Genomic DNA, 27,940 nt, shown 5'->3' on the forward strand with positions numbered 1-27,940 from the left:
CACTGGAGGACCGGTCCGTGGAGGAGACACGGGCTTGACCAGGATAGGGAGATCCACTGGAGGACTGGTCCGTGGAGGAGACACGGGCTTGACCAGGATAGAGAGACCCACTGGAGTACTGGTCCGTGGAGGAGGCACGGGCTTGACCAGGATAGGAAGACATGCAGGAGGCTTGGTTCTGGGCGTAGGTACAGGATGTGCAGGGCTGGGAAGACATGGAGGAGGCCTGTTTCTGGGCGCAGGCACAGTCTTTACCAGACAACCAGCACGCACCTCAGGACGAGTATGGAGAGCTGCCTCAGGTGACATCATACCCACGACACGCTCATTAGGGCGAATGCCGTACTTTATGCACCACACTAGCAGCTCTCTCATCTCTCTCTCTCCTAATTTTCCCATTAACCCCGTCACAGTCTCTGTCTCATAGCCCTCGCTCACCTCCAATGTCATCCCGACTGGCTCTGGTTCCGACCTCAGCTCCACCGACTGTCCCGTGTGCCCCCCCCCCAAAAAATATTGGGGCTGCCTCTCGCGCTCGTTGCGCTCTCTCTCCTCATAGTATCGCCTCTCCGCTCTCGCCGCTTCAATCTCCCACTGCGGGAGGCGATAATCCCCAGCCTGAGTCCATGGTCCCTCTCCGTCCAGGATCTGTTCCCATGTCCATTTGTCCATAACGCAGTAGTCCTGCTGCTCCTTCCTCTTCCGCCGCTTGGTCCTGGTTTGGTGGGTAATTCTGTAACGGCTGTCTACGGAAGAAGTGGACCAAAATGCGGCGGAGTTAGGGTTCGTCATTTTTAATGTTACGAACACTATGCAATTAACAAAACAACAAAACTGACAGCCAACACAGTCCTGTCAGGTGCAACAACAGTGACAAGCACAATTACCCACACCACACAACGGAAACATAGGCAACTTATGTGTGACTCCCAATCAACCACAACCCTCTACAGCTGTGCTTGATTGGAAGTCACACGGCCAAAATTAAATGAAACAATAAAACACTTACTCCCTTCTGCCACGTCCTGACCCAACTACACCCTCTACTGGTCAGGACGTGACACCAAGTCAGTTTGTCAAATTTCTGCCCTGCTAGAGCATGGCCGAGCAACCACAAACAAGCCTAAGATCACCACACGCAATGCGAAGTGTCGGCTAGTGTGGTGTAAAGCTTGCGCCATTGGACTGTGGAGCAGTGTAAATGCGTTCTCTAGAGTGATGAATCATGCTTCACCATCTAGGAGTCCAACATATGAATCTGGGATTGGCAGATGCCAGGAGGGCGCTACCTGCCCGAATGCATAGTGCCAACTGTAAAAATTGGTGGAGGAGGATTAATGGTCTGGGACTGTTATTCATGGTTCAGGCTAGGCCCCTTAGTTCCAGTGAAGGGAAATCTTAACTCTACAGCATACAATGACATTCTAGACAATTCTGTGCAACAGTTTGGGGAAGGCCCTTTCCTATTTCAGCATGACAATGCCCCCGTGCACAAAGCGAGATCCATACAGAAATGGTTTGTCGAGATCGCATTGGAAGAATTTGACTGGCCTGCACAGAGCCCTGACCTCAATCCCATCTAACACCTTTGGGATGAATTGGGATGAATTGGAATGCCGACTGCGAGCCAGGCCTAATCGGCCTACATCAGTCCCCGACCACACTAATGCTCTTGTGGCTGAATGGAAGAAGGTCCCCACAGCAATGTTCCAACATCTAGTGGAAAGCCTTCCCAGAAGAGTGGAGGGTGTTATAGCAGCAAAGGGTGGACCAACTCCATATTAATGCCCATGATTTTGGAATGAGATATTCGACGAGCAGGTGTCCACATACTTTTGGTCGTGTAGTGTTTGCGGAACCAACTCCACGTACAGACTACCCCCATATTTGTCTTACCTGTAGTGATATTTTATACCAGTGACAACAACAAATAAGTAGTTATGACTTCAGTAAGATAGGGGGCCACTTAACAAGTGCAGTGTTTGGGTTAATCTTCTTGTCCCTCTCTTTACCTTTAGTGAGCTCTTTTAGTGAGGAAGACAGAGGATCCTGCACCATAAGCTTAATTGGCTCTTTGACAGACATACTGGAGGTTTCTGCTACTAAGCACTTCCTCCATGCTCCTGCATGGGTGTCCACTCAGCCAATTAAACACTGAGAGCTTACACTACTCTAATGACCCTGTGTGTCACTCTTGGGAGTTTGGAGATCTGGGAGAATAGAGATCAATTAGACATGCAATATGCTTTGGCATTCCAACTTTTTTCAACCTTTCCTAAAAACGGGCATTTCCTCCCTTAGATATTTCATAAATAGCATCCATTTTGTAACATAAAACCTACTGAGAAAACGAGCAGTTCCTGGTAAAGGGGCATCTTGTGAGTCCGGGGTTGTTGAATAGAGATGATTTTTAAATAAACATCAAAAAGAACTTTACATAAATGAAATGATGCGAAATCTCCTGACACTGTAGCCTTCAGTTCCAATGCCAATAAATAAGAAATTGAATGGATGTTCTAAGCATTCACTAAACATTGTAGCCCCAGGCTGTCTATCAAGTTCTCTACCGTCAACTTAATTATAAAACAATATTCAAGCCACACCTGCATTTTATCCAGTAAAACCACCCCTGTCAACTGTTGTATAATTCTAATAGGTCAACATTAGCTTTCCAAGTCTTATAAGAAGAACCCCAGGTCTTTCTATGCCGTCATTAGAAACATACGTTTCGTCATGCCAACCATGATTGATTTTAACACAATGGAAGTTTATTTTTGAAGTTCTGCCGATATTCTGAGTTATCGATTTATGGTGGACTCTGGCCACAGTCCTTTGGAGCACACCTCTTTCATGTCTGAGCCCAGATTGAGAAGGGAGGCTGGGGAAGGGTCATAGCCTCACTTTGAATTGCCAATGGATCAATTGAGCAGCCATCAGGCCAAGAAAATCCCAGTTGGCCTCTTTGCTGCGCTGTGACTGATAGTGTGGTGCTTGGCTGGAAAAGGTTGGGCATTCTCAGTTTTATCTCAAACACCAAACATTGCCCTCTCTTAATGGTACAGTATTACTTAGCTTCAGACCTTTACTTTTTTCTCCTGAACATGTGAATGCAAAGAGGCATTTTTGATGGGTCTGAATTGATGGGTTGAAATTTGAGTTTAATGGGGTTAAACCTCAGGATGGCTATGATGCATTGGGATAATTCACAATGATATGCACAATGACTAACAATGCCTCTGCAGTAGGGATTAACACCAGTAACTGGGATCCCGGGATTGTTCTGTGAGAACTCTTCACCCCCCCCCAATGAAACTTACAAGACCCCGGAAATTACATTTTCCACCAATGTTACAGTAATGCAATTACACAAATACACATGTGCAGTAGCAGATTGGCAAAAAATGTAATATCATATTATTCAAGCAGGTTGTCACATGGAAGCCTTTAGCCTAGTGTATTTATTTCACACAAAGTTGCCATAAATTCAAAGCACACGCATAATTGACACTGCTGGACTGCATAGGAGACCCGAATGCAGTTTAGAGTTCTCATCAGAACTGAAAACTCGATCCCGGTCCGACCCAAGCACGGTGAGCTGAATGAAGCCTGAGCCCAGGCCTGGTCCAACATCACAGAAAATAAATGAGCCCAAACCTGAAAAAAAAAGACAGATTTCTAGAAAACAGTAGGTCATATTCATTTAAACTGGTGTTGAGAACAAAAAGGCAGACGCCAGCGGAGTGAGGAGAGGAGGAAATAGCCATTAGTCTGCTTTGAGACAAGTGTGGGGGACTTCTACAGATAAATCAATCAATGTCAGATTTTTGTTCTCACTGAATCTCCGTTTGAATATGTTTTGTCAAACTTAGGCTGGGAAAATGTTAGCTAACTTGAGGTGAGTGGTGATGATCATCTTTATTCTAGTTTGCTCATATATTAGCTTATCTGTCATAGTCCGTGTGTAACGATCGTCGTGCAGGAAGGAAGAAGTGGACCAAGGCGCAGCTGGGAGCGAACTCATGTTATTTATTACAGACTGAAATAACACGGTCAAAACAGAGAATACTGCTCCAACAAAAAGAGACAACAACCCACAAACATCGTGGGGGGGAAAGGAACTTAAATATGATTCCCCAATCAGAGGCAACTAGTGACAGCTGTCTCTGATTGGGAATCGACAGAACCCAACATAGAAATACGCCCCAAAGCAAGGCTATACCAAAAACATAGAAAATAAACTATAGAAATGCCACACCCTGACCAAAATAGAAGAGTTCACCTGGTCAGGGCGTGACACCGTGTATGTAGGTGGCAGGGAAGTCAGGCGCAGGAGAAAACAGAGTGGTTAAAAATTGAGTATTTATTTCCAAAACCAACGGAGAAAAATAATCCGGGTAAAACAATAACCCGTCGCACACCGATACAGAAACAACACGTACATAACAAACAAACAATCACCGACAGAGAAATGAGGGGAAGCAGAGGGTTAAATACACAACATATAATTACTGGGATATGAAACAGGTGTGGAAAGAGACCAGACAAAACCAATGGAAAATGAAAAACTGATCAATGGTGGCTAGAAGGCCGGTGACGTCGATCGCCGAACACCACCCGAACAAGGAGGGGCATCAACTTCGGTAGAAGCCGTGACAGTACCCCCCCCCCCCTGACACGCGGCTCCAGCAGTGCGTCGACACCGGCCTCGGGGACGACCCGGAGGACGAGGCGCAGGGCGATCCGGATGGAGACGATGGAACTCGCTCAGCATGGAAGGATCTAGCACGTCCTCAACCAGAACCCAGCATCTCTCCTCCGGACCGTACCCCTCCCAGTCCACAAGGTACTGAAGACCCCTCGCCCGACGTCTCGAATCCAGGATGGATCGAACAGAGTACGCCGGGGCCCCCTCAATGTCCAGAGGGAGCGGAGGAACCTCCCGCACCTCGGCCTCGTGTAGTGGGCCAGCCACCACCGGCCTGAGGAGAGACACATGGAACCTATAACACATAACCTATAACATACCTCATTCAATCTCCTCAGGACTTTAACCTCTATGGGCTAGGTGGGACGCTTACTCAACAGCCAGTTGAATCCTGTGGCGCGTTATTCAAATACCTTAGATATGCTATTACTTAAATTTTTCTAAAATATGACTATTTTACACCATTTTAAAGATAAGACTCTCGTTAATCTAACCACACTGTCCGATTTCAAAAAGGCTTTACAATGAAAGCAAAACATTAGATTATGTCAGCAGAGTACCCAGCCAGAAATAATCAGACACCCATTTTTCAAGCTAGCATATAATGTCACATAAACCCAAACCACAGCTAAATGTAGCACTAACCTTTGATGATCTTCATCAGATGACAACCCTAGGACATTATGTTATACAATACATGCATGTTTTGTTCAATCAAGTTCATATTTATATCAAAAACCAGCTTTTTACATTAGCATGTGACTAGCATGTGACTAGCATTCCCACCGAACACTGCCGGTGAATTTACTAAATTACTCACGATAAACGTTCACAAAAAGCATAACAATTGTTTTAAGAATTATAGATACAGAACTCCTCTATGCACTCGATATGTCCGATTTTAAAATAGCTTTTCGGTGAAAGCACATTTTGCAATATTCTCAGTAGATAGCCCGGCATCACAGGGCTAGCTATTTAGACACCCAGCAAGTTTAGCACTCATCAAAGTCAGATTTACTATAAGAAAAATGTTATTACCTTTGTTGTCTTCGTCAGAATGCACTCCCAGGACTTCTACTTCAATAACAAATGTTGGTTTGGTCCAAAATAATCCATCGTTATATCCAAACAGCGGCGTTTTGTTCGTGCGTTCTAGACACTATCCTAAAGGGTAAATAAGGGTGGCGAGCATGGCGCAATTCGTGACAAAAAAAAATCTAAATATTCCATTACCGTACTTCGAAGCATGTCAACCGCTGTTTAAAATCCATTTTTATGCCATTTTTCTCATAAAAAAGCGATAATATTCCGACCGGGAATCTGCTTTTAGGTAAACAGACAAAGGAAAAGAAAGCATTCGGTCGAAGCGGGCACGCGCCTAAGCCCATAGTACTCTGAGTGGCCACTTGCCAAAAGCGATAAAGTGTTTCAGCCAGAGCCTGCTTCGATATCGTTCAGCTTTTTCCCGGGCTCTGAGACCCTATGGAAGCCGTAGGAAGTGTCACGTTATTGCACAGATCCTGAGTCTTCAATAAAAAGAGCCAAGATGAAACACTACTTCTCAGACAGGCCACTTCCTGCTTGAAATCTTCTCAGGTTTTGGCCTGCCATATGAGTTCTGTTATACTCACAGACACCATTCAAACAGTTTTAGAAACTTTAGGGTGTTTTCTATCCAAAGCCAATAATTATATGCATATTCTAGTTACTGGGCAGGAGTAGTAACCAGATTAAATCGGGTACGTTTTTTATCCAGCCGTGTCAATACTGCCCCCTAGCCCTAACAGGTTAAATGGCCCCACAAACCGCGGACTCAGCTTCCGGCAGGGGAGGCGGTGGGGCAGGTTTTGGGTCGAGAGCCAGACCCTGTCCCCCGGTGCAAACACCGGGGCCTCACTGCGGCGACGGGCTGCACCAGCTTTTTGACGTCATACGGCGCACTGAAGGCGGACGTGAGCTGCGTCCCACGTCTCCTCCGCGCGCCGGAACCAGCGGTCCACCGCAGGAGCCTCGGTCTGGCTCTGATACCAATGGGCCAGAACCGGCTGATAACCCAACACACACTGAAACGGAGTGAGGTTAGTGGAGGAGTGACGGAGCGAGTTCTGAGCCATCTCTGCCCAGGGCACAAACACCGCCCACTCCCCCAGCCGATCCTGGCAATAAGACCTCAGAAACCTACCCACATCCTGATTAACTCTCTCCACCTGCCCGTTACTTTCGGGGTGAAAACCTGAGGTAAGGCTAACCGAGACCCCCAGACGTTCCATGAACGCCTTCCAAACCCTTGACGTGAACTGGGGCCCTCGATCAGACACTATATCCTCAGGCACCCCGTAGTGCCGAAAGACGTGTGTAAACAGAGCCTCCGCCGTCTGTAGGGCCGTAGGGAGACCGGGCAAAGGGAGGAGACGACAGGACTTAGAAAAGCGATCCACAACGACCAGGATCGTGGTGTTACCTTGTGATGGTGGAAGATCGGTTATGAAATCCACCGACAAGTGCGACCACGGCCGCTGTGGAACGGGTAAGGGTTGTAACTTACCCCTGGGTAGGTGTCTAGGAGCCTTGCACTGGGTGCACACTGAGCAGGAGGAAACATAAACCCTCACGTCCTTAGCTAAGGTGGGCCACCAGTACCTCCCACTGAGACAGCGCATTGTCCGACCAATCCCAGGATGACCAGAGGAGGGTGACGTGTGAGCCCAGTAGATCAATCGGTCGCGGACAGCGGACAGAACGTACAGACGCCCAGCTGGACACTGAGGGGGAACGGGCTCTGCACGGGACGCCCGCTCAATGTCCGCGTCCAGCTCCCAGACTACCGGTGCCACCAAACAAGAGGCTGGGCTGATGGGAGTGGGATCCATGGACCGCTCCTCTGTGTCATACAGCCGGGACACTGCGTCTGCCTTGACGTTCTGGGAACCTGGTCTATAAGAGAGGGTAAACACAAAATGGGTGAAAAACATGGCCCACCTTGCCTGGTGAGGATTCAGTCTCCTCGCCTCCCGGATGTACTCCAGATTGCGGTGGTCAGTCCAGATGAGAAAAGGGTGTTTAGCCCCTCAAGCCAGTGTCTCCACACCTTCAGAGCCTTGACGATAGCCAACAGCTCCCTGTCCCCCACATCATAGTTTTGCTCCGCTGGGCTGAGCTTCTTAGAGAAGAAGGCACAGGGGCGGAGCTTAGGTGGCGTACCTGAACGCTGAGAGAGCACAGCTCCTATCCCAGCCTCAGATGCATCCACCTCCACTATGAATTGCAGAGACGGATCCGGATGAGCCAACACAGGAACCGAGGTAAACAGAGCCTTCGGTTTCCTAAACGCCCTATCCGCCCCAGCCGACCACTGCAAGCGCACCGGACCTCCCTTCAGCAGTGAGGTAATGGGAGCAGCTATCTGACCAAAACCCCGGATAAATCTCCGGTAGTAATTGGCAAACCCTAAAAATCGCTGCACTTCCTTTACCGTGGTGGGAGTCGGCCAATTACGCACGGCTGTAATATGGTCACTCTCCATCTCCACTCCTGACGTAGATAGGCGATATCCTAAGAAAGAGACGGACTGTTTAAAGAACAAGCATTCCTCAGCCTTGACATACAGGTCATGCTCCAACAGGCGACCAAGCACTTTGCGCACCAGGGACACATGCTCGGCACGTGTAGCGGAGTAAATCAGAATGTCATCGATATACACCACTACACCCTGCCCGTGCAGGTCCCTGAAAATCTCATCGACAAAAGATTGGAAGACTGATGGAGCATTTTTTAACCCATACGGCATGACAAGGTACTCATAATGCCCTGATGTGGTACTAAATGTCTTCCACTCGTCTCCATCTCGGATACGCACCAGGTTGTACGCACACCTGAGATCCAGTTTTGTGAAGAAGCGCGCGCCGTGCATTAATTCAATCACCGGGGCGATCAGAGGTAGCGGGTAACTGTACCCCACTGTAATTTTATTAAGACCTCGATAATCAATGCACGGTCACAGACCCCCATCCTTCTTCTTCACAAAAAAGAAACTCGAGGAGACGGGTGAGATGGAGGGCCTAATGTATCCCTGACGTAGGGATTCGGAAACATATGTCTCCATAGCCACCGTCTCCGCTTGCGACAGGGGATACACGTGACTCTTGGGAAGTGTAGCGTCTGCCATGAGATTTATCGCACAATCCCCCTGTCGATGAGGTGGTAATTGAGTCGCCTTCTTTTTACAGAAGGTCGAGAGCCAAATCGGCATATTCAGGGGGAATGTGCACGGTGGAGACCTGGTCTGGACTTTCCACCGTAGTAGCACCAACGGAAACCCCTACACACCTACCTGAGCACTCTCGCGACCACCCCGTAAGAGCCCTCTGTGGCCAAGAAAAAGTGGGGTTATGACTAGTTAACCAGGGAAGACCCAGCACCACCGGATATGCAGGAGTGTCGATAAGAAAAATACGAATTTTCTCCTTGTGACCCCCCTGCGTCACCATAGTCAATGGAGCCGTGGCCTCCCTAATCAACCCTGACCCTAATGGTCGACTATCTAAGGTGTGAATGGGAAAAGGTACTTTCACCGGTACAATAGGGATCCCTAAACTATGAGCCAACGTTTGATCAATAAAGTTCCCAGCCGCGCCTAAATCTACTAGTGCCTTATGCTGGGAATGAGGGGAAAAATCTGAAAAAGTAACAGACACAAATATATGAGCAACAGAGGGCTCTGGATGAGAATGGTGCCTACTCACCTGGGGTGGCGCCAGAGCGCCCTGCCTGTTACCTCGATTCCCAGAAGAACCGACCCGGCACCGACCAGCAGTGTGTCATCTGCGGTCACTGACGGTACACGAGCGGGAACTCCCTCCGGTTTCCCTGTGCACCCTCTCTCCTGGCTCCATGGTTATAGGAGAGGGGGTGCAGGAGGATGAAACCACCAGACCCTGATCTGGACGTCCATGAGCAGCCAGCCAGTTGTCCAACCGGATGGACAGATCCACCAGCTGGTCGAAGGTTAGGGTGGTGTCTCTACAGGCCAGCTCCCGACGGACGTCCTCCCGCAGACTGCAGCGATAATGATCTATCAGGGCCCGGTGATTCCATCCTGCACCGGCTGCCAGGGTCCTGAACTCCAATGCGAAATCCTGGGTGCTCCTCGTCTCCTGCCTCAGATGGTAGAGGCGCTCACCCGCCACTCTGCCCTCGGGTGGGTGGTCGAAGACTGCCCGGAAACGGCGGATGAACTCCTCATATCGGTCCAACGCCGTATCTCCTCCTTCAACCATAGCGCTGGCCCATTCCAGGGCTCTCCCGGTGAGGCACGAGACGAGGGCGAAAATCTTCTCACGGTCTGATGGGACTGGGTGGACCGTGGCCAGAAAAAGTTCTAATTGGTGCAGGAAACCCCGGCAGTTGGCAGTACTTCACCCGGTTCAGGTTGACAAGGGGCGTTTTGGATCAACCCCGGTTGGGGTGGTGGAGGCGCTGGCTGAATCTCCCGTCTCTCTAAGCGGTCCATCAGCTGAACAGCGCGATCCATAGCAGCGCATAGATGTGATAGTCTCTCTGCATTTTTCTGGATGCGCTCCTCCACCTCCCTGTCCGGGATATCTTCTCCTGCTGACTTAAAAAAAATAGGTCGGTGATTCTGTCATAGTCCGTGTATGTAGGTGGCAGGGAAGTCAGGCGCAGGAGAAAACAGAGTGGTTAAAAATTGAGTATTTATTTCCAAAACCAACATAGAAAAATAATCCGGGTAAACCAATAACCCGTCGCACACCAATACAGAAACAACACGTACATAACAAACAAACAATCATCGACAGAGAAATGAGGGGAAGCAGAGGGTTAAATACACAACATATAATTACTGGGATATGAAACAGGTGTGTAAAGAGACCAGACAAAACCAATGGAAAATGAAAAACTGATCAATGGTGGCTAGAAGGCCGGTGACGTCGATCGCCGAACACCACCCGAACAAGGAGGGGCATCAACTTCGGTAGAAGTCGTGACATTATCAGAACATTTTGCAAGCATGTTATATAATTAGATTTTGCATTGCACTCACATAGTAGCCTGTCCTACTGCCGACCAAAGCCTATGATTTGTCTGATAATCAATCAACGTGATTTTGTTTCACTGAATCTCTGTCTGTGTATTTGGTTAATTGATCTCTGGCTGGATAAGTGGAAGTGGTAGCTCATCTATTCGTTTGCTCATCTATCACTGATCACAAACATTTATCATACAACAATGTAGCCTAAATCAAGTGTATTATTTATCTATGGACTCACATCGAAGCCTGATATTGCCTTATATAGAGCCTAGGCTATTTTCCTATCGTCCCAATCCCACTGAAACCCAAAATTCTCACTCCTGTCTCGCATGAAAATTCTTAACTTCCTTCTTTAACCCATAGGTTGCATTATCAAAGCAAGTCTTTCCTGCATATGTCAAAATACCACTATAACATTTATCCAGTTTCTCTGTGCTGTCTATTGTTACAGGCTTTGGTTTTTCCATTTACGTTTTGGGGTTGGACTTCAGCGGACATAGAAAGCAGCGATTGGTGTCACCTTGTTAGTCAGTATTTGTTAGACCTGTGCCATCTCGTTAGTGGGAAGGGGTTTCACCTGTGCTGGCCCAGTTGCTATTTAAGCGTGGCTGGCTCAGTACTCCAGTTGTCTTGAGTGATGTGGAGAGTCAACACCTTTAGTTGGCATGCCTCATTTTGATTGCTAGAAAAACAATCTGTGATCTGATTTGTTGTTCTCCACCTTTTTGGTTTGCTTCCTGTCTAAGTTTGGTGTGTGTGTTTTTATTTTTTTATTTTTTACTTCTTCTTGGGCAAATTTTGTGGGTGCTCATGGTGTGGGTGTCTTTTAGATTCCAGGTGTTGTTGCTAGTCAGAGTTCATTGGACACCCACCTGAGTGTCTTTCAGAACTCCTCATAAGACCCCACCTGTTTCATTTTGGTTGTTGGTCAGTGACTCTCTGTTCGTTCACCCTTCTGGTTGAGTGACATTTGTGGTTTTCTAGCTGGGGAATGTAACACTGCATGTCAAAATACCTCTATAACATTTCGCCTGCTTCTCTGTGCTGTCTCGTATTGCTGCCCATATGAGAGCTTTTATAGAGAATGTGGAATCAACAAATGGTTTCAAAGTAGAGTTGGTCCCTGTTAAGATACCTTGTTATTTGAAAAATGTTCTCTCCATCTCCCAGTTATTAATGAGCTGATCTGCTATCTGTTATAATCAACTTGATTTAGCCAAATAGGAGAATCTGTCATTTTGTTGGAAGTTATCTAGCAAACTTTGGTCACTTTATATTTTGTTTGACTGCCATTACAATGTATGATTGGACAATGCTATAGATTACTTGGGGTGCATTCTGTGTGTCCTGTGCGCGCTCTCTGTCGAGATAGTCCTACTGCTGAAATGCACTGAATAATTGAGGAACATGATAACTCTGAATTTATGAATGGCCTGTTTAGAAATGTTAACAATCAAAGATAGTTACTCTATCATTAATTAATATCAGTTTAATTTGCTGTGAAATCTTTAGCCTACATAGTGGCGCTGACAATGTGGCGCAGCACCCTTATTTGGGTATAACCATGGCATAGTGACCATATCTTGGTTATAAACGCTTTAAATGGGCACTTCTGATTATTGCTATATTTCCGATTAAATATGAATTATTCCTGATTCTGAAACTTGGAAGATTTTCAGAAAATATGAATCCCTACTCAGCAGATCTTGCTCAGTCTCACAACTGGGAAGGAATGATTAGATTATTCACTAGTTGACGCCATAAGGACAAAACCTAATTGCTTATGCCATGATGGAAGCATCTGTCATATTCACTGCAACAAAGGATTATACAGTTGAAGATGGAAGTTTACATACACTTAGGTTGGAGTCATTAAAACTTGTTTTTCAACCACTCCACAAATTTCTTGTTAACAAACTATAGTTTTGGCAAGTCAGTCAGGACATCTACTTTGTGCATGACACCAGTAATTTTTCAATTGTTTACAGACAGATTATTTCACTTATAATTCACTGTATTACAATTCCAGTGGGTCAGGAGTTTACATGCACTAAGTTGACTGTGCCTTTAAACAGCTTGGAAAATTCCAGAAAATGGTGTCATGGCTTTAGAAGCTTCTCATTTGAGTCAATTGGAGGTGTACCTGTAGATGTATTTCAAGGCCTACCTTCAAACTCAGTGCCTCTTTGCTTGACATCATGGGAAAATCAAAAGAAATCAGCAAAGACCTCAGGAAAAAATGGTAGACCTCCACAAGTCTGGTTCATCCTTGGGAGCAATTTCCAAACGCCTGAAGGTACCACGTTCATCTGTACAAACAATAGTACATTTGTACTATGAAGGAAACAGGTACAAAAGTATCTATATCCACAGTAAAACGAGTCCTATATCGACATAACCTGAAAGGCCGCTCAGCAAGGAAGAAGCTCCAAAACCGCCATAAAAAACTACTGTTTGCATCTGCACATGGGGACAAAGATCGTACTTTTGGGAGAAATGTCTTCTGGTCTGATGAAACAAAAATAGAACTGTTTGGCCATAATGACCATTGTTATGTTTGGAGGAAAAAGGGGGATGCTTGCAAGCCGAAGAACACCCACCCAACCGTGAAGCACGGGGATGGGAGCATCATGTTGTGGGGGTGCTTTGCTGCAGGAGGGACTTGGGCACTTCACAAAATAGATGGCAACATGAGGGAGGAAAATGATGTGGATATATTGAAGCAACATCTCAAGACATCAGTCACGAAGTTAAAGCTTGGTCGCAAATGGGTCTTCCAAATGGACAACAAAGTCAAGGTGTTGGAGTGGCCATCACAAAGCCCGGACCTCAATTCTATAGGAAATTTGCGGGCAGAACTGAAAAAGCGTGTGCGAGCAAGGAGGCCTACAAACCTGACTCAGTTACACCAGCTCTGTCAGGACAAATAGGACAAAATTCACCTAACTTATTGTGGGGAGCTTGTGGAACGCTACCTGAAACGTTTGACCCAAGTTAAGCGATTTAAAGGAAATTATTCCAAATACTAATTGAGTGTATGTAAACTTCTGACCCACTGGGAATTTGATTAAAATAAATAAAAGCTGAAATCAATTCTCTACTATTATTCTGACATTTCACATTCTTAAAATAAATTGGGGATCCAAACTGACGTAAGACAGGGAATTTTTACTAGGATTAAATGTCAGGATTTGTGAAAAACTGAGTTTAAATGTATTTGGCTAAGGTGTATGTAAACTTCCGACTTCAAGTGTGTATTACTGAACATTTTTGTCCTCATTTGTAGTTTAAATCTTAACCAAAAATGCCACATCCAATGATTTCACATTCAGTAGTTTAAAGCAAAGAAGGAAAGCTCAGTTTGGGGTGAACTCTCACATTCTCACAAGTATGCCATGTCTCAAAATTAAGGATGATTTTGCTCAAATTAGAAGGACACTTTTGCCAGAAAGTCACAGCTTGCTTATTTATGCTCCACCACAGGTTGTCACCACAAGTTCACTGGCATCTGTTACTTTTGTTGGCAAGTTATACTTGACATTTTCAAAGCGTTAAGACCACAATCTGCCATTTCAACAGCTGACCTTGCCACTTTGTTTGGTAAACTGACGGATGGGCTTGGGAATATGTAACCGCTCTCAAATTCATACAAAGCTATGGAAACCAGGATTGACAGCGTATAATTTTAAACATGTGTGACAAGCCCAATAGGGCAGTCGGTTTTGTATTTCCTAGCTGTTTATGGGTTAAGGGTAGGATGAGTGAACCAACTGATGAGAGTAACAACTCCTCCCAGTTTGTATGGAATGAGCAGGATCTTCAATTTTCTATAAATTGTATGGTCTCCTTATTGATGGGTGTGTGTGAATTCATCTCTGGTAAGGGTTAGGAATGCTTAAGTCACAGGGTACAGCACACCATGAATCTCAATATCTGTGGCTTAGAGCCACAGACCTTTTCTCCCCTGAGATTGAGGCTGTTGCAGGAACACTCAGATGTGCAGATATCTGTAGCAGAGCAGACCAGGGTTATGTTCAGGAGGGTGCAACATTTTGTACATTGCAGGTAGGAATGCTGGGTAGCAGACTTCTACGGTATATGATATTAGATTCTAGAAGCATGTCTGTTCTACATAATTTATGTATATAATAAATTATATTATGTTGAATAACACTGAAATCAGCCCAGTATTTCTCTGTAGAGGAATACCAACTTGTGTTGATCTCTCTCTCTCACACACAACTTGCTGTTGCCACCGACTGCTGACCAATCCCACAAAAGAAGCTTGGTTTGTTACACACACACTACACTCCCTCTCCATTACTCTCTATAATTAGCTCTGTAATTCCCAAGAGGAATCCTGGCGAAGACAACCAGCGCTGGATGGCCTGTGCCTGAATTTAATGATCCACAGTGTTTTGTCCTGCATTAAAAAAATCAAATTGGACTGTTTTACTCAATTTGGCTACTATTGAAAGAGTAACTAACCCCTCCCTCTTATTAATGGGTCACCAATTACAGTATGCTTTCCCTAAATTACAGCGTCACTATTAGCAGCCATATGCACCCCAAAGGTTTGATAAAACATCACTAGCCACCAAGGCCTGCTTAAGAGAAATGTGCAGTGTATAGTGTACACAGTGAGTCTTGCCATGTGTATTCACTGTGACATCTCCATGTGGTGTTGGCTACAACACTGTCATTTGCAAATGAATGAAACTAAAAATAAGTATTTAAGTCAGCACAGCAAGATGATGTATGACAGTGCAACGCACCATGTGAACATTCTCCAAAGTAATCATACACAACTGTGTTTTGTAAAGATTAATTTCATTAATTCAACTGATTCTTGAACATTTCTATTATATTCTGACCAACACTTCACACTTGTCTGTTCGTGTCTAAAAACACTACATCATGTGTGCTTGTCTGCAATGATAAAAGAAAAACCCCATCCCAGGGACAGATTGCAGTTGCTAAATAATTTGAGGAGTGGTGATCAAAGAAGCCTCACTGTTTGAAAAATAAACATGTACAGTATGTTCAAAAATTAAAGATTCAACCATGGCTGTGTTCCAAAATGCTTACGTGTGTTCTATGTAGAGCGTATAGCAAGTACGGAAGTCAACTGTCATTTTTCAAATGCGATTCCAAACATAAGAACGCGAAATGGCAAGCATGGGAGCAAACTTCTTCATTCCCTTCGCAAGGGAGTGTCACGAATGTGTGGAGGAACGGACCAAGGCGCAGCGTGAGTATCGTTCCACATCTTTTATTTGAATGTGAAACTTTGCAAGACAAACTATAAACAATAAGCAAACCACGATGACAGCGGTGCAACATGCACTAACTCAAAAATAATCTCCCACAAACACAGGTGAGAAAAACAACAACTTAAATATGATCCCCAATTAGAGACAACAATGACCAGCTGCCTCTAATTGGGAATCATACAATAACCCCAACATAGAAAAAATAAACTAGATAAACCCCCCAGTCACGCCCTGACCTACTCTACCATAGAAAATAAGAGCACTCTATGGTCAGGACGTGACAGGGAGGCTATCCCATGACACCTTGCGACACATCGAAAATTCCCAAAACCTCAGAAATAATGAGACTGAAGTACCCGCTTGGGAGAAAATGTTCTAGAGGAATAAGGAATCATTTTGGTAAGTGTTAGGTGTATTTATTCTCCAAATGATGTTAAGATGTTCAAATTACTTTTCATATGAATTTTGAATTAAAATGTTGAGTCACTGCTGTTTATCAGCCTGCTAGCCAGGCTAAGCTCGTCGGACGTGATTGTTTACCTAACATTAGCTCACTTTCTTCTTGTCCCTTTCCTCTCCCCGTGTTTCACCATTGCATGTAAAGAAACACATTTGAATCATGAAATTATCAATTAAAAATAAATAGGTGACAACTTGATCAAGCCTATAAATATGCAAACAAAAATACAAAACCATTGCACATTAACAAAGGTAGTTGAGGTTCCTTTTTGATCAATGAGGTTCATTTCTCCTCCCTTGGCCTTATGTTTATGCTCTGTTCTCCTCAGGTTGAAGCACATCCCACCCCATTACCCAGACAGAGGCAAAAAACTTGGGAACCTCCAGTCCACCAGAAAAATCACCCTATCCCAGGAGTTTATTCAGCAGTGTGAAACATCACTATGTTAGAAGTAGATCCCCACATTATTCTCTATCATGCAGAATTGTCAGCTCATTGTAACATATGAAGCTCATTCTAAAATATAGACGTCAGTGATTTCTGCCCCAGGTTACTGCACTCTGCAAGTTTTTTATACCTGACCAACAAACCCTATGTTCAACTATTCATCATCTTCAATTTAGACCACAATTAGTTTAATGAGGTGTTCGTGAAAGGCTGGATCAAAAACCTGTGAACTCCTGTCCTGTGTATAAAAAAAACCTGTGGCTGTCATGACACAATTTTCCCTCATGTACTGAACAAACTTTTCAATGTTAATCTCCTTGTTGTCCCACACTTGGGGATGCTAAAAAGTTTATTCTACTGAGCCATTTACTTTATGGTCATATTATCTTTTATTTTGTTATTGTTGTTGCATTGACTGTGTTGTAAGGATTCATGCACAGATACAGGAAAACCAATAAAAGGGTTAATATTTATAAAAAATGACAAGTGTTGACGTCTCCCCACAGTTCTGGATTTGAGGCCTGTGCATCTGGGAGCTAGAGTTCACCAATCTAATCCCCTGCAAGGAGAGAGAAAGGCATTAATAATATTATCATAGCATATTCAAACCAAGCTATCTTGAGCATCAGTTTAATTTAATAATATGCATGAGTATTATAGTTGTATGAATTTTATCACAATGCAAGCTTGCCCATTGGAAATAAAACATCAGCAATCACAACGCAATGCAATATTATTGTAGCTTCACAATTAAACACCACTATTCTGGCTATTTATCATTCTTAAACAGTAAGCAAAGTAGCGTATTTGGCTTTTTCATTAAATTTTTTAGCTCAAGCCTCTGTACAATGTATGAAAGATTACCTCACAGTATCAGTCAAAAGTTTTGACGCACCTACTCACTCAAAGGTTTTTCTTTATTTTCACTATTTTCTGCATTGTAGAATAATTGTGAAGACATAAAAACTATGAAATAACACATATGGAATCATGTACAGTTGAAGTTGGAAGTTTACATACACTTAGGTTGGAGTCATTAAAACTCGTTTTTCAACCACTCCACAAATTTCTTCTTAACAAACTATAGTTTTGGCAAGTCGGTTAGGACATCTACTTTGTGCATGACACAAGTATTTTTCCAACAATGGTTTACAGACAAATTATTTAACTTATAATTCACTGTATCACAATTCCAGTGGGTCAGGAGTTTACATACACTAAGTTGACTGTGCCTTTAAAAAGCTTGGAAAATTCCAGAAAATTATGTCATGGCTTTAGAAGCTTCTGATAGGCTAATTGACATCATTTGAGTCAATTGGAGGTGTACCTGTGGATGTATTTCAAGGCCTACCTTCAAACTCAGTGCCTCCTTGCTTGACATCATGGGAAAATCAAAAGAAATCAGCCAAGAACTCCACAAGTGTGGTTCATCCTTGGGAGCAATTTCCAAATGCCTGAAGGTACCACATTCATCTGTACAAACAATAGTATGCAAGTATAAACACCATGGGACCACGCAGCCATCATACCGCTCAGGAAGGAGACACGTTCTGTCTCCTAGAGATTAACATACTTTGGTGCGAAAAGTGCAAATCCATCCCAGCCGTGAAGCACGGGGGTGGCAGCATCATGTTGTGGGGGTGCTTTGCTGCAGGAGGGACTGGTGCACTTCACAAAATAGATGGGGGAAATGATGTGGATATATTGAAGCAACATCTCAAGACATCAGTCAGGAAGTTAAAGCTTGGTTGCAAATGGGTCTTCCAAATGGACAATGACCCTAAGCATACTTCCAAAGTTTTGGCAAAATGGCTTAAGGACAACAAAGTCAGGTATTGGAGTGGCCATCACAAAGCCCTGACCCCCATCCTATCGAAGATTTGTGGGCAGAACTGAAAAAGGGTGTGCAAGCAAGGAGGCCTACAAACCTGACTCAGTTACACCAGCTCTGTCAGGAGGAATGGGACAAAATTGACCCAACTTATTGTGGGAAGCTTGCGGAAGGCTACCCGAAATGTTTGACCCAAGTTAAATAATTTAAAGGCAATGCTACCGAATACTAATTGAGTGTATGTAAACTTCTGACCCTGGGAAAATGATGAAAGAAATCATCTCTACTATTATTCTGACATTTCACATTCTTTAAATAAAGTGGTGATCCTAACTGACCTAAGACAGGGACTTTTTACTAGGATTAAATGTCAGGAATTGTGAAAAACTGAGTTTAAATGTATTTGGCTAAAGTGTATAAACTTCCGACTTCAACTGTAATAACCAAAAAGGTGTTAAACAAATCAAAATTTGAGATTCTTCAAATTAGCCACCCTTTGCCTTGATGACATTTTTGCACACTCTTGGCATTCTCTCAAACAGCTTCATGACGTAGTCACCTGGAATTAACAGGTATGCCTTGTTAAAAGTTAATTTGTGGAATTTCTTTCCTTCCTATTGCGTTTCAGTTGTGTTGTGACAAGGTAGGGGTGATATACAGAAGATAGCTCTATTTGGTAAAATACCAAGTCCATATTATGGAAAGAACAGCTCCAAAAATCTAAGGGAAACTACAGTCCAGCATTAGTTTAAGATATGAGGGTCAGTCAATCAGGAACATTTTAAGAACTCTTCAAGTGCAGTCGCAAAAACCATCAAGCGCTATGATGAAACTGGCTCTCATGAGGACCGACACAGGAAAGGAAGACCCAGAGTTACCTCTCCGCAGAGGATAAGTTCAAAGAACACAGAACACAAGTGCACATTTTGGAACACAGCAAATGTCTCACAATACAATATAATCCATTGAGGTATCTTTCCTTTATTTTTTTAGTGCTCGCTTTCCTGAGATTGTTTGATACAATGGCATTGTTTTGTAGTGTAGCCTGAAAGCCAAGCCAGTTAGGCTAAGACTTCATAGGCTGAAATGACCTGTGGGAGACAATTCTATCATGCAGAGTTGGGTGATTCTTGATTAAGATAACCTTATCCATAATACTCTTGCGGAATGAATTTGCTTAACAATACTAACCATGGGCTTATTGATTTAGTTGAAGATTGTGAGAAGTTCCCTCCTGAAGATTCTTAAAATCTGCTGTCTGTTGAAGATGGCAGGCTGGGAGCAGCACATCGTCAGCCGCAGAGCAGCGCCCCTGGAGCAGGTTAGGGGTTAAGTGCCTTGCTCAATGCCAGTGGGTTCATCAGGAAAGCATTGTCTTTGTTGTGATTATTTAGAGAGAGAAAGGTTATTTGGCATGAGCAAATATAGTCACATGACCCCACAACAGCTATCCTTTGGTACCACTGCTGGTCAGGCCATCGTTGGGAGAAAAGATGAGTGAGTTGCTGACCTGTTGCATGTTATACACCCAGTTTTAGATTATCCCCTGATATGGCGTCAATATTAGACCTCTTAGCCTGGCTTTGCAGAATGTCGACATGTGGCATTAAGAAGTGAAATAAATCCAAAAAGAAACTGAGCTTCCCATCATCCAAGAGTGAGAAATCCCTATAGTTGACTGACTAGAAGTAAGAACCAGAATGTTTATTCTCTGGTCTAATGTTTCTGGTGGCTTCCGTTTGTTTCATGACGGATACATACTCAATACACAAATGTTTTTGTGAAAGCAATTTCCTATTTTGCTACCTTGCCAACAAACAAGGGAGAAGAATAAGCTGTTAAGAGAGGAGAATTTGAATTCAATCAAGTATTTCTATATATAGCCTACATGTACTGTATTTGTCTATAGTCTTTGAAATTCCATGTCAAACAATGGATTTAGAAATGAACTTTTTCTTCTGAGAAAATAAGAGCAACTGCAAAGTGATGATTACTAAGTCAATTCTTCAAAGGCTTTGACAGCATAGTTGTGTCAAAGTAGTAATAAATTAGATTACGTTTCCAATCACAAACCAACCCCTAGCCCTTATGCACTTGTGGAAACCTAGCCTAGACAAAATAGTGTGAAAGATGTGTCTTTCATATTATCAAAAGTACTTTGTTGATTCAGAATTTTCAGATCAGATTCTTTGTCCTCAATACGTCATGTTGTCATGTGTATTTTGCACATTTTGCATCTTGTATCTTTGTGATAAGTCATCAGTTATATTCTCCTGTCATCTAAGATGTTCTCTTTGGACTTTTTAAATGCTGAGATAAAGGAGTGAGGTGGATTTTCTGTCTTCAGAAATCAAATCAAAGGTCCTACCCTTATATGAATTGGGGAAAGATACATAGGCTTACAGAATTTAGCACTTTTATCTAGGATATACAAATAGGCTATCTGGTATCTCAGCCTCCCCATCCTCACCCCCATACTGGCTTCCACGGTGGTGCAAACCCCAGGTCCTCTGTATAATGTCGCCTCAATTAGACGCTCTGGAGACTGGGGCTGTTTCATTGGCGAACCAAGTGTATCAACATTTTCATATTTGGTACAATTACTTCACAACCAAGACAGGCCCTCGGCCATGAGAGAAATGAGTTACCCTGCAATAACAATCTCCATTAGTTCCACTCTCTCTGCTTTCCAGCTGGACTGGGATGAGGGTCAGTATCTCATGATTGTAGTAGAACAGTCCAAACTGGAACCGGTACAGCTCCTGGATTGGTTTGCTCCCAAACAAAATTGTGGAAACCTGTATATCCCTCAATTATGTCTGTGAGAGAAACCAAAGCATGTAGACTAAACTGAGTAGAAATGGGCAATGTCAATGAGCCAAGAGTGTATGAAGTAATATGGGGTTCTATATTCAACCTTTCCTACCTTTTCCTAGTACCCAATGCTTTGTCCAATTTCAGCACCATGCCGCAGTCCTCAAGTGCTGGCCAGTCTCTACAGGGCTCAAACCATTTCAGCACTATGGCACTGTCCGAAATGCATAGTCAGTTTACTAAAGGGAGTTTCATTCCCTCAACTACTCAACCAAATATGGCTTTAATGTATTTAAAATAATGCTTTCCCTAACTTAAGTTATCCCAATCCCAAGCATCCATTTGTATGCACTTTTCTCTATGTTTATTCTGACCTTGAACATTGCCCTTTCCTGCAGTCAAATGACCTAGAGGCATCATGGGTGGAATATTTTTCACAATTTCATATTAATCAACATTATTTCAACAAACCTATCAAATCCGGTGTCTCTGTCAAACAGTTTTGTTATTTCAGTCTTCTGTGATGTATATAATAGTGGGATGCCAAATCAAAATTGAATACATTTCAACTATATCTGACATGGTACAGGTGTCTTCTTTTTTAAGCCCATAACCATGTGTGTGAAGTGTATACTTTTGTTTCAACGTAGTTGAAACACTCTGTGACCCTGATTTAGCCCACTGCAGTGAAAGGTTTTAAGCATGAGAATAGCATGCTATACCCCCGCTATTCATTTGGGGTGGAGATCAAAGAAATGAAGGTGTGGCAGAGGTGTGTCAACAGGTATGCCGTATTCTGACCTTGACTTAATTCCTTCATTATTCCACCACCTTTATACGCGACGAAACAATGAATAAGGTTGAGCAACCTGTCGGGTCCAAATGGAACAACATCTCCTTTTTTCCCCCAATAGAAATAACACCATTCTACATGCATTATAATTTACAAATTGATGAGAGCTAAGTAAATTAGTAATCTGTTTGGGTAAGGGAATTGTAAATCAAAATAATGTCACCTTATGATCGTTGGAGACAAACGTGAAACCAGTCATATTTCAGCAACTGAAAAGCATAAACCAGTCATATTTCAGCAACTGAAAAGCATAAACCAGTCATATTTCAGCAAACTGAAAAGCATGTCAACATGACAGGTGTTTCGGCCTCTTTTCCACAGTGAAGTGAAACTAGATGTTGTTATTCAGATTTTTATTTATTAAAGGCCTATGGCTTCAGAATTTGTTGGGGTGAAATTTGGAGCACCAAGCCGAGATTGTAGCCTATGGAAACCTGTGCTCACTGATACTACCAAGTTGTTTTTATGGGCTCTGGAATGTTTGAATTATATGCCCAGAATTTTTTTTCTATGATGTAAGATATTAGCCACTGTTGTTAGCCACCGTCAGTAATTCCCACATACATAATAACTGTCACTTTGGTGCAGTGACTGTTAGTTTCTTTCAATTTGTAGCCTACATTTTGCATCACTCTATTACATCGTTAGTTTTCCTTTCTTTTCTCGGTCACGTCCGTGTGGTTGTTCCTGAGGGTCACTACACTCTCAGAAATGGTTTAGATTTGCTCCTAAAGGGGTACAACTGATTGTCACTGTGGTACCCTATAAGGTCCTCCTTTGTAGTTGTACTTATAGGTACATAATTGTACCCCAGTTCATACCTCTGATAGTACTTTAATCCAGAGGTACAAAAGCATGTTTTTGCCTTTTTATATAGTACCGCCACAGAGGCAAAGCCATTTGTTCCTTATGAGTGTCAAAAATGTACTTCTACCATAGACCACTTAAACTGGTGCAACACTAACTCGCACGGGTGGCCAAAAATAATGATCTGAAAGTCACCCCCCCACCAAGCCACAACTCCACTATAGTTTTTCAATGTGCCTTGCCTTTTTGAATGAATTGTAGAGTTACCACTCATGACTGTATTTGTTAGTGACAGAGACATTTTCAGTCCTGTGGCCTTCACCAGGTGAGTTTCTAGGCATATATTATCATTAAAATGAAATTCTTTATGACAATACATGACATATCTCATAAGGCTAGTTTTACCTTAATACAGTGGCCTGCATCAGGCCTGCAAATTAAATTCCCAGATTTAAAAAAAAAAAACCTTGGAAGTTTGGGAAAGGTACCAGAATTTTCCAACCCTACCTTTAAGTCACATTATGTTGGCTTGCAAAGTGATTTGTTATTCCTATTGGAATGCAGCCAGAGTTAGGATCTCCAAGAGTTGGAATTTTAATTCATAATGACTGTCAGGGTCAGGAAAATTGTAAGGAGACTACCGAAGCCATTTAAAATGGAACTGCCATTTCAGTCCTGGGTGCAAAAATCTAATTGACTGATTGGAATAATTTACAAAAATGTATGTTATCTTATGCTACACAAAGATAAATGAATCAATCAATGTACTTGCAAAAGCAAAGATATAAATTGGGAAAGAAATGTACCTGCAATAAAGCATGCTATATGATTATGATTATGATAAGTATGGTACATGTGTTTTTTAGGGTACCACCCTAGTGACATAGCTGTTAGTTCATTTTATGAGGAAAAAATTAATCATTGTATCTTTATGGTGAGTATTAAGGGTACACAGAATTAGTTTGTACCCTGGGAAACAGAAATGTACCTTCACATTCTACCCTTTTTTTGAGAGTGAAATGAGGTATAAATATCATACCCCCCCCCAAAAAAATGCTAACCTCCTCTGTTATTGTAATGGTGAGAGGTTAGCATGTCTTGGGGGTAGGATATTTTTGTGTCTAACTTTCTCACTCATTGTTATTCATGATTAATTCAGGATTATCCATAATCATGGCAGCATCCACATTAATGTAGAAGTATTTGGAAATATATTATATTGTTATTTACAATAAAAGTGACTCCAAAATGACAGTACATTATTTACTATTCATTTCTATTAGGCACAAAATCATCTGAAACCCAATCTAAACAAACAGCAAATACATCCAACAAGTTTGTTGTCACAAACTTAATGTAATCATTGTGTGCTAGGAATATGTGACCAAATACTAAACTTTCCACAACTTTAATATACAGTACCAGTCAAAAGTTTCATTCAAGGGTTTTTCTTTATTTTTGCCTTGTTATGAGGGACGCATTCCAGGTGACTACCTCATGAAGCTGGTTGAGAGAATGCCAAGAGTGTGCAAAGCTGCCAACAAGGCAAAAGGTAGCTACTTTGAAAACTTTTTTGTTACCACATGATTCCATATTTGTTATTTTATAGTTTTGATGTCTTCACTATTATTCTACAATGTAGAAAACAGTACAAATAAAGAAAAACCCTTGAATTAGTAGGTATGGCCAAACTTTTGACTGGTACTGTACATATACAGTGAGGGAAAAAAGTATTTGATCCCCTGCTGATTTTGTACGTTTGCCCACTGACAAAGAAATGATCAGTCTATAATTTTAATGGTAGTTTTATTTGAACAGTGAGAGACAGCATAATGTTTCCACCTCCATGTTTAACGGTGGGGATGGTATTCTTGGGGTCATAGGCAGCATTCCTCTTCCTCCAAACACGGTGAGTTGAGTTGATGTCAAAGAGCTCCATTTTGGTCTCATCTGACCACAACACTTTCACCCAGTTGTCCTCTGAATCATTCAGATGTTCATTGGCAAACTTCAGACGGGCATGTATATGTGCTTTCTTGAGCAGGGGGACCTTGCGGGCACTGCAGGATTTCAGTCCTTCACGGCGTAGTGTGTTACCAATTGTTTTCTTGGTGACTATGGTCCCAGCTGCCTTGAGATCATTGACAAGATCCTCCCGTGTAGTTCTGGGCTGATTCCTCACCATTCTCATGATCATTGCAACTCCACGAGGTGAGATCTTGCATTGAGCCCCAGGCCGAGGGAGATTGACAGTTCTTTTGTGTTTCTTCCATTTGCGAATAATCGCACCAACTGGTATTTAAAGGGATTGCTTTAGATTAATGTATGAAAAACCCTTTCGAATGAAAACTCCACGAGAAGATATTTTGGCCAGCAACTGGGAGGGTTTTCAGAGGTTGAATTAAATGTATTCAGTGCGCACATGGTAACCACTCCTGCGAAGCACGTAATACACCTGCATAAGGTCAGTCTGAATACCACCTACTGAGAAGTGCAAAGGAAAAGCGTACATTTATTACATCTGAATTGGGCCCATCTTGCAAAAAGTATGGGCCTATTGATGTCTCAAGTAAATTAAGCCAGTGCCAGACGCCTTTCCTACAAACTTCTCAGTTGTTAGTATTCAGACTTACCTTATGTAGGTGCGTAACGGGCTTTGCAGGCGTGGTTCCCTTGTTGCCCTGAGTACATTTAATTCAACCACTGAAAACTCTCCCACTTGCTGGTCAACAGACTATCTTGTGGAGATTTCATTCAATGGTGTTTTCAGTACCATTATCTAAAGCCATCCCTTTAAATTTGGTGCATATTTTTTATTTAAATGTTCTCAACCTACTCACTAGAATATACAGTGCCTTCAGAAAGTATTCATACCCGTTAATTTATTCCACATTTTGTTGTGTTACAGCCTGAATACAAAATGTATTAAAGAAAATTAAAAATCCCACCCATCTACAGTACACACAATACCCTATAATGACAAAGGGAAAACAAGTTTTTAGAAATGTTTGCAAATGTATTGAAAATGAAATATTTATTTTACATAAGTATTCACACCCCTGAGTCAATACATGTTAGACTCCCCTTTGGCTGTGATTACAGCTGTGACTCTTTCTGGTTAAGTCTCTAAGAGCTTTGCACACCTGATCATTGCTAAACTACAATTTTCAGGTCTTGCCATAGATTTTCAAGCATATTTAAGTCAAAACTGTAGCTAGGCCACTCAGGAACATTCACTGTCTTCTTGGTAAGCAACTCCAGTGTAGATTTGGCTTTGTGTTTTAGGTTATTGTCCTGCTGAATTCATCTCCCAGAGACTGGTGGAAAGCAAACAACCAGACAACTAGGTCTTACGTTAGGATTTTGCCTGGCCTTAGCTCCATTCCTTATCTTTTTATTCTGAAAAACTCCCCAGTCCTTAAAGATTACAAGCATACCCAGTAATGTGTTCTATTGGATTTGCCCCAAATGTAACACTTTGTATTCAGCACAAAAAGTGAATTGCTTTGCCATTTTGTTGTTGCAGTATTACTTTAGTGCTTTGTTGCAAACAGAATGCATATATTGGAATAATTTTATTTTGTACAGGTTTCCTTTTTTCACTCTGTCAATTAGGTTAGTATTGTGGAGTAACTGCAATGTTGTTGATCCATCCTTAGTTTTCTCCTATCACAGCATTAAACTGTTTTAAAGTCCCCATTGGCCTCGTGGTGAAATCCCTGAGCGTTTTCCTTCCTCTCCGGCAACTGAGTTAGGAAGGACGCCTGTATCTTTGTAGTGATTGGGTGTATTGATACACCATCCAAAGGGTAATTAATAACTTCACCATGCTCAAAGGGATATTCAATGTTAGCTTTTTTACCCATCTACCAATAGGTGCCCTTCTTTGCGAGGCACTGGAATAACTCCCTGGTCTTTGTGGTTGAATCTGTGTTTGAAATTCATTGCTTGACTGAGGGACCTTACAATTATCACTAAGTTAGGGGTACAGCAATGAGATATTCATGAAAAATGATGTTAAACACTTTTATTGCACACAGAGTAAGTCCATGCAACTTATTATGATTTTTTAAGCACTCCTGAACTTATTTAGGCTTGCCATAGCAAAGAGGTTGACATTTCAGCATTTCATTTTTTATTCATAAAAAATGTAGACAAACATCATTCTACTTTGACATTGTGGTATTGTGTGTAGGCCAGTCGCCAAAAGTCTCAATTTAATCCATTTTAAATTCAGGCTGTAACACAATACAATTTGGAGAAAAAAAGTCAAGCGTGTGAATCCCTTCTGAAGCATTCTATGAAGAGAACGGTTCAGAATATTAGGGATAAATTAAAGAAAGCCATATAAATACACAGATATTCGTCTCCTTTTCAGCACCAATTGGTAGATAAAAAAATACTCTGATCTTGCATATTATTTAGGGTTAGGAAATTATTTATTAATAACAAAAATGGTTTGGCTAGCCTTTACACACTAAATATATCGGTGAATCAAAAATACAGTGGTTTGATTACTGTAACTCTGGCCTATGAAGACACAAAGTTCTCTCAGAGGCTGTTATTCTGCTAATATATTCCCTGCATAGTCATCACAAGACAATTTGTTCAGGGGAGCCTCTGCATCAGACAGACAGGGCAGTGTGTTGCTATCCGTTGTATGGCTAAAAACAGGGAGAAGGAAAAGCCTATGAGCAGCGG

Source organism: Salmo salar, chromosome ssa10 (assembly GCF_905237065.1).
Source record: "Salmo salar chromosome ssa10, Ssal_v3.1, whole genome shotgun sequence".
NCBI classification, from domain to species: Eukaryota; Metazoa; Chordata; class Actinopteri; order Salmoniformes; family Salmonidae; genus Salmo; species Salmo salar.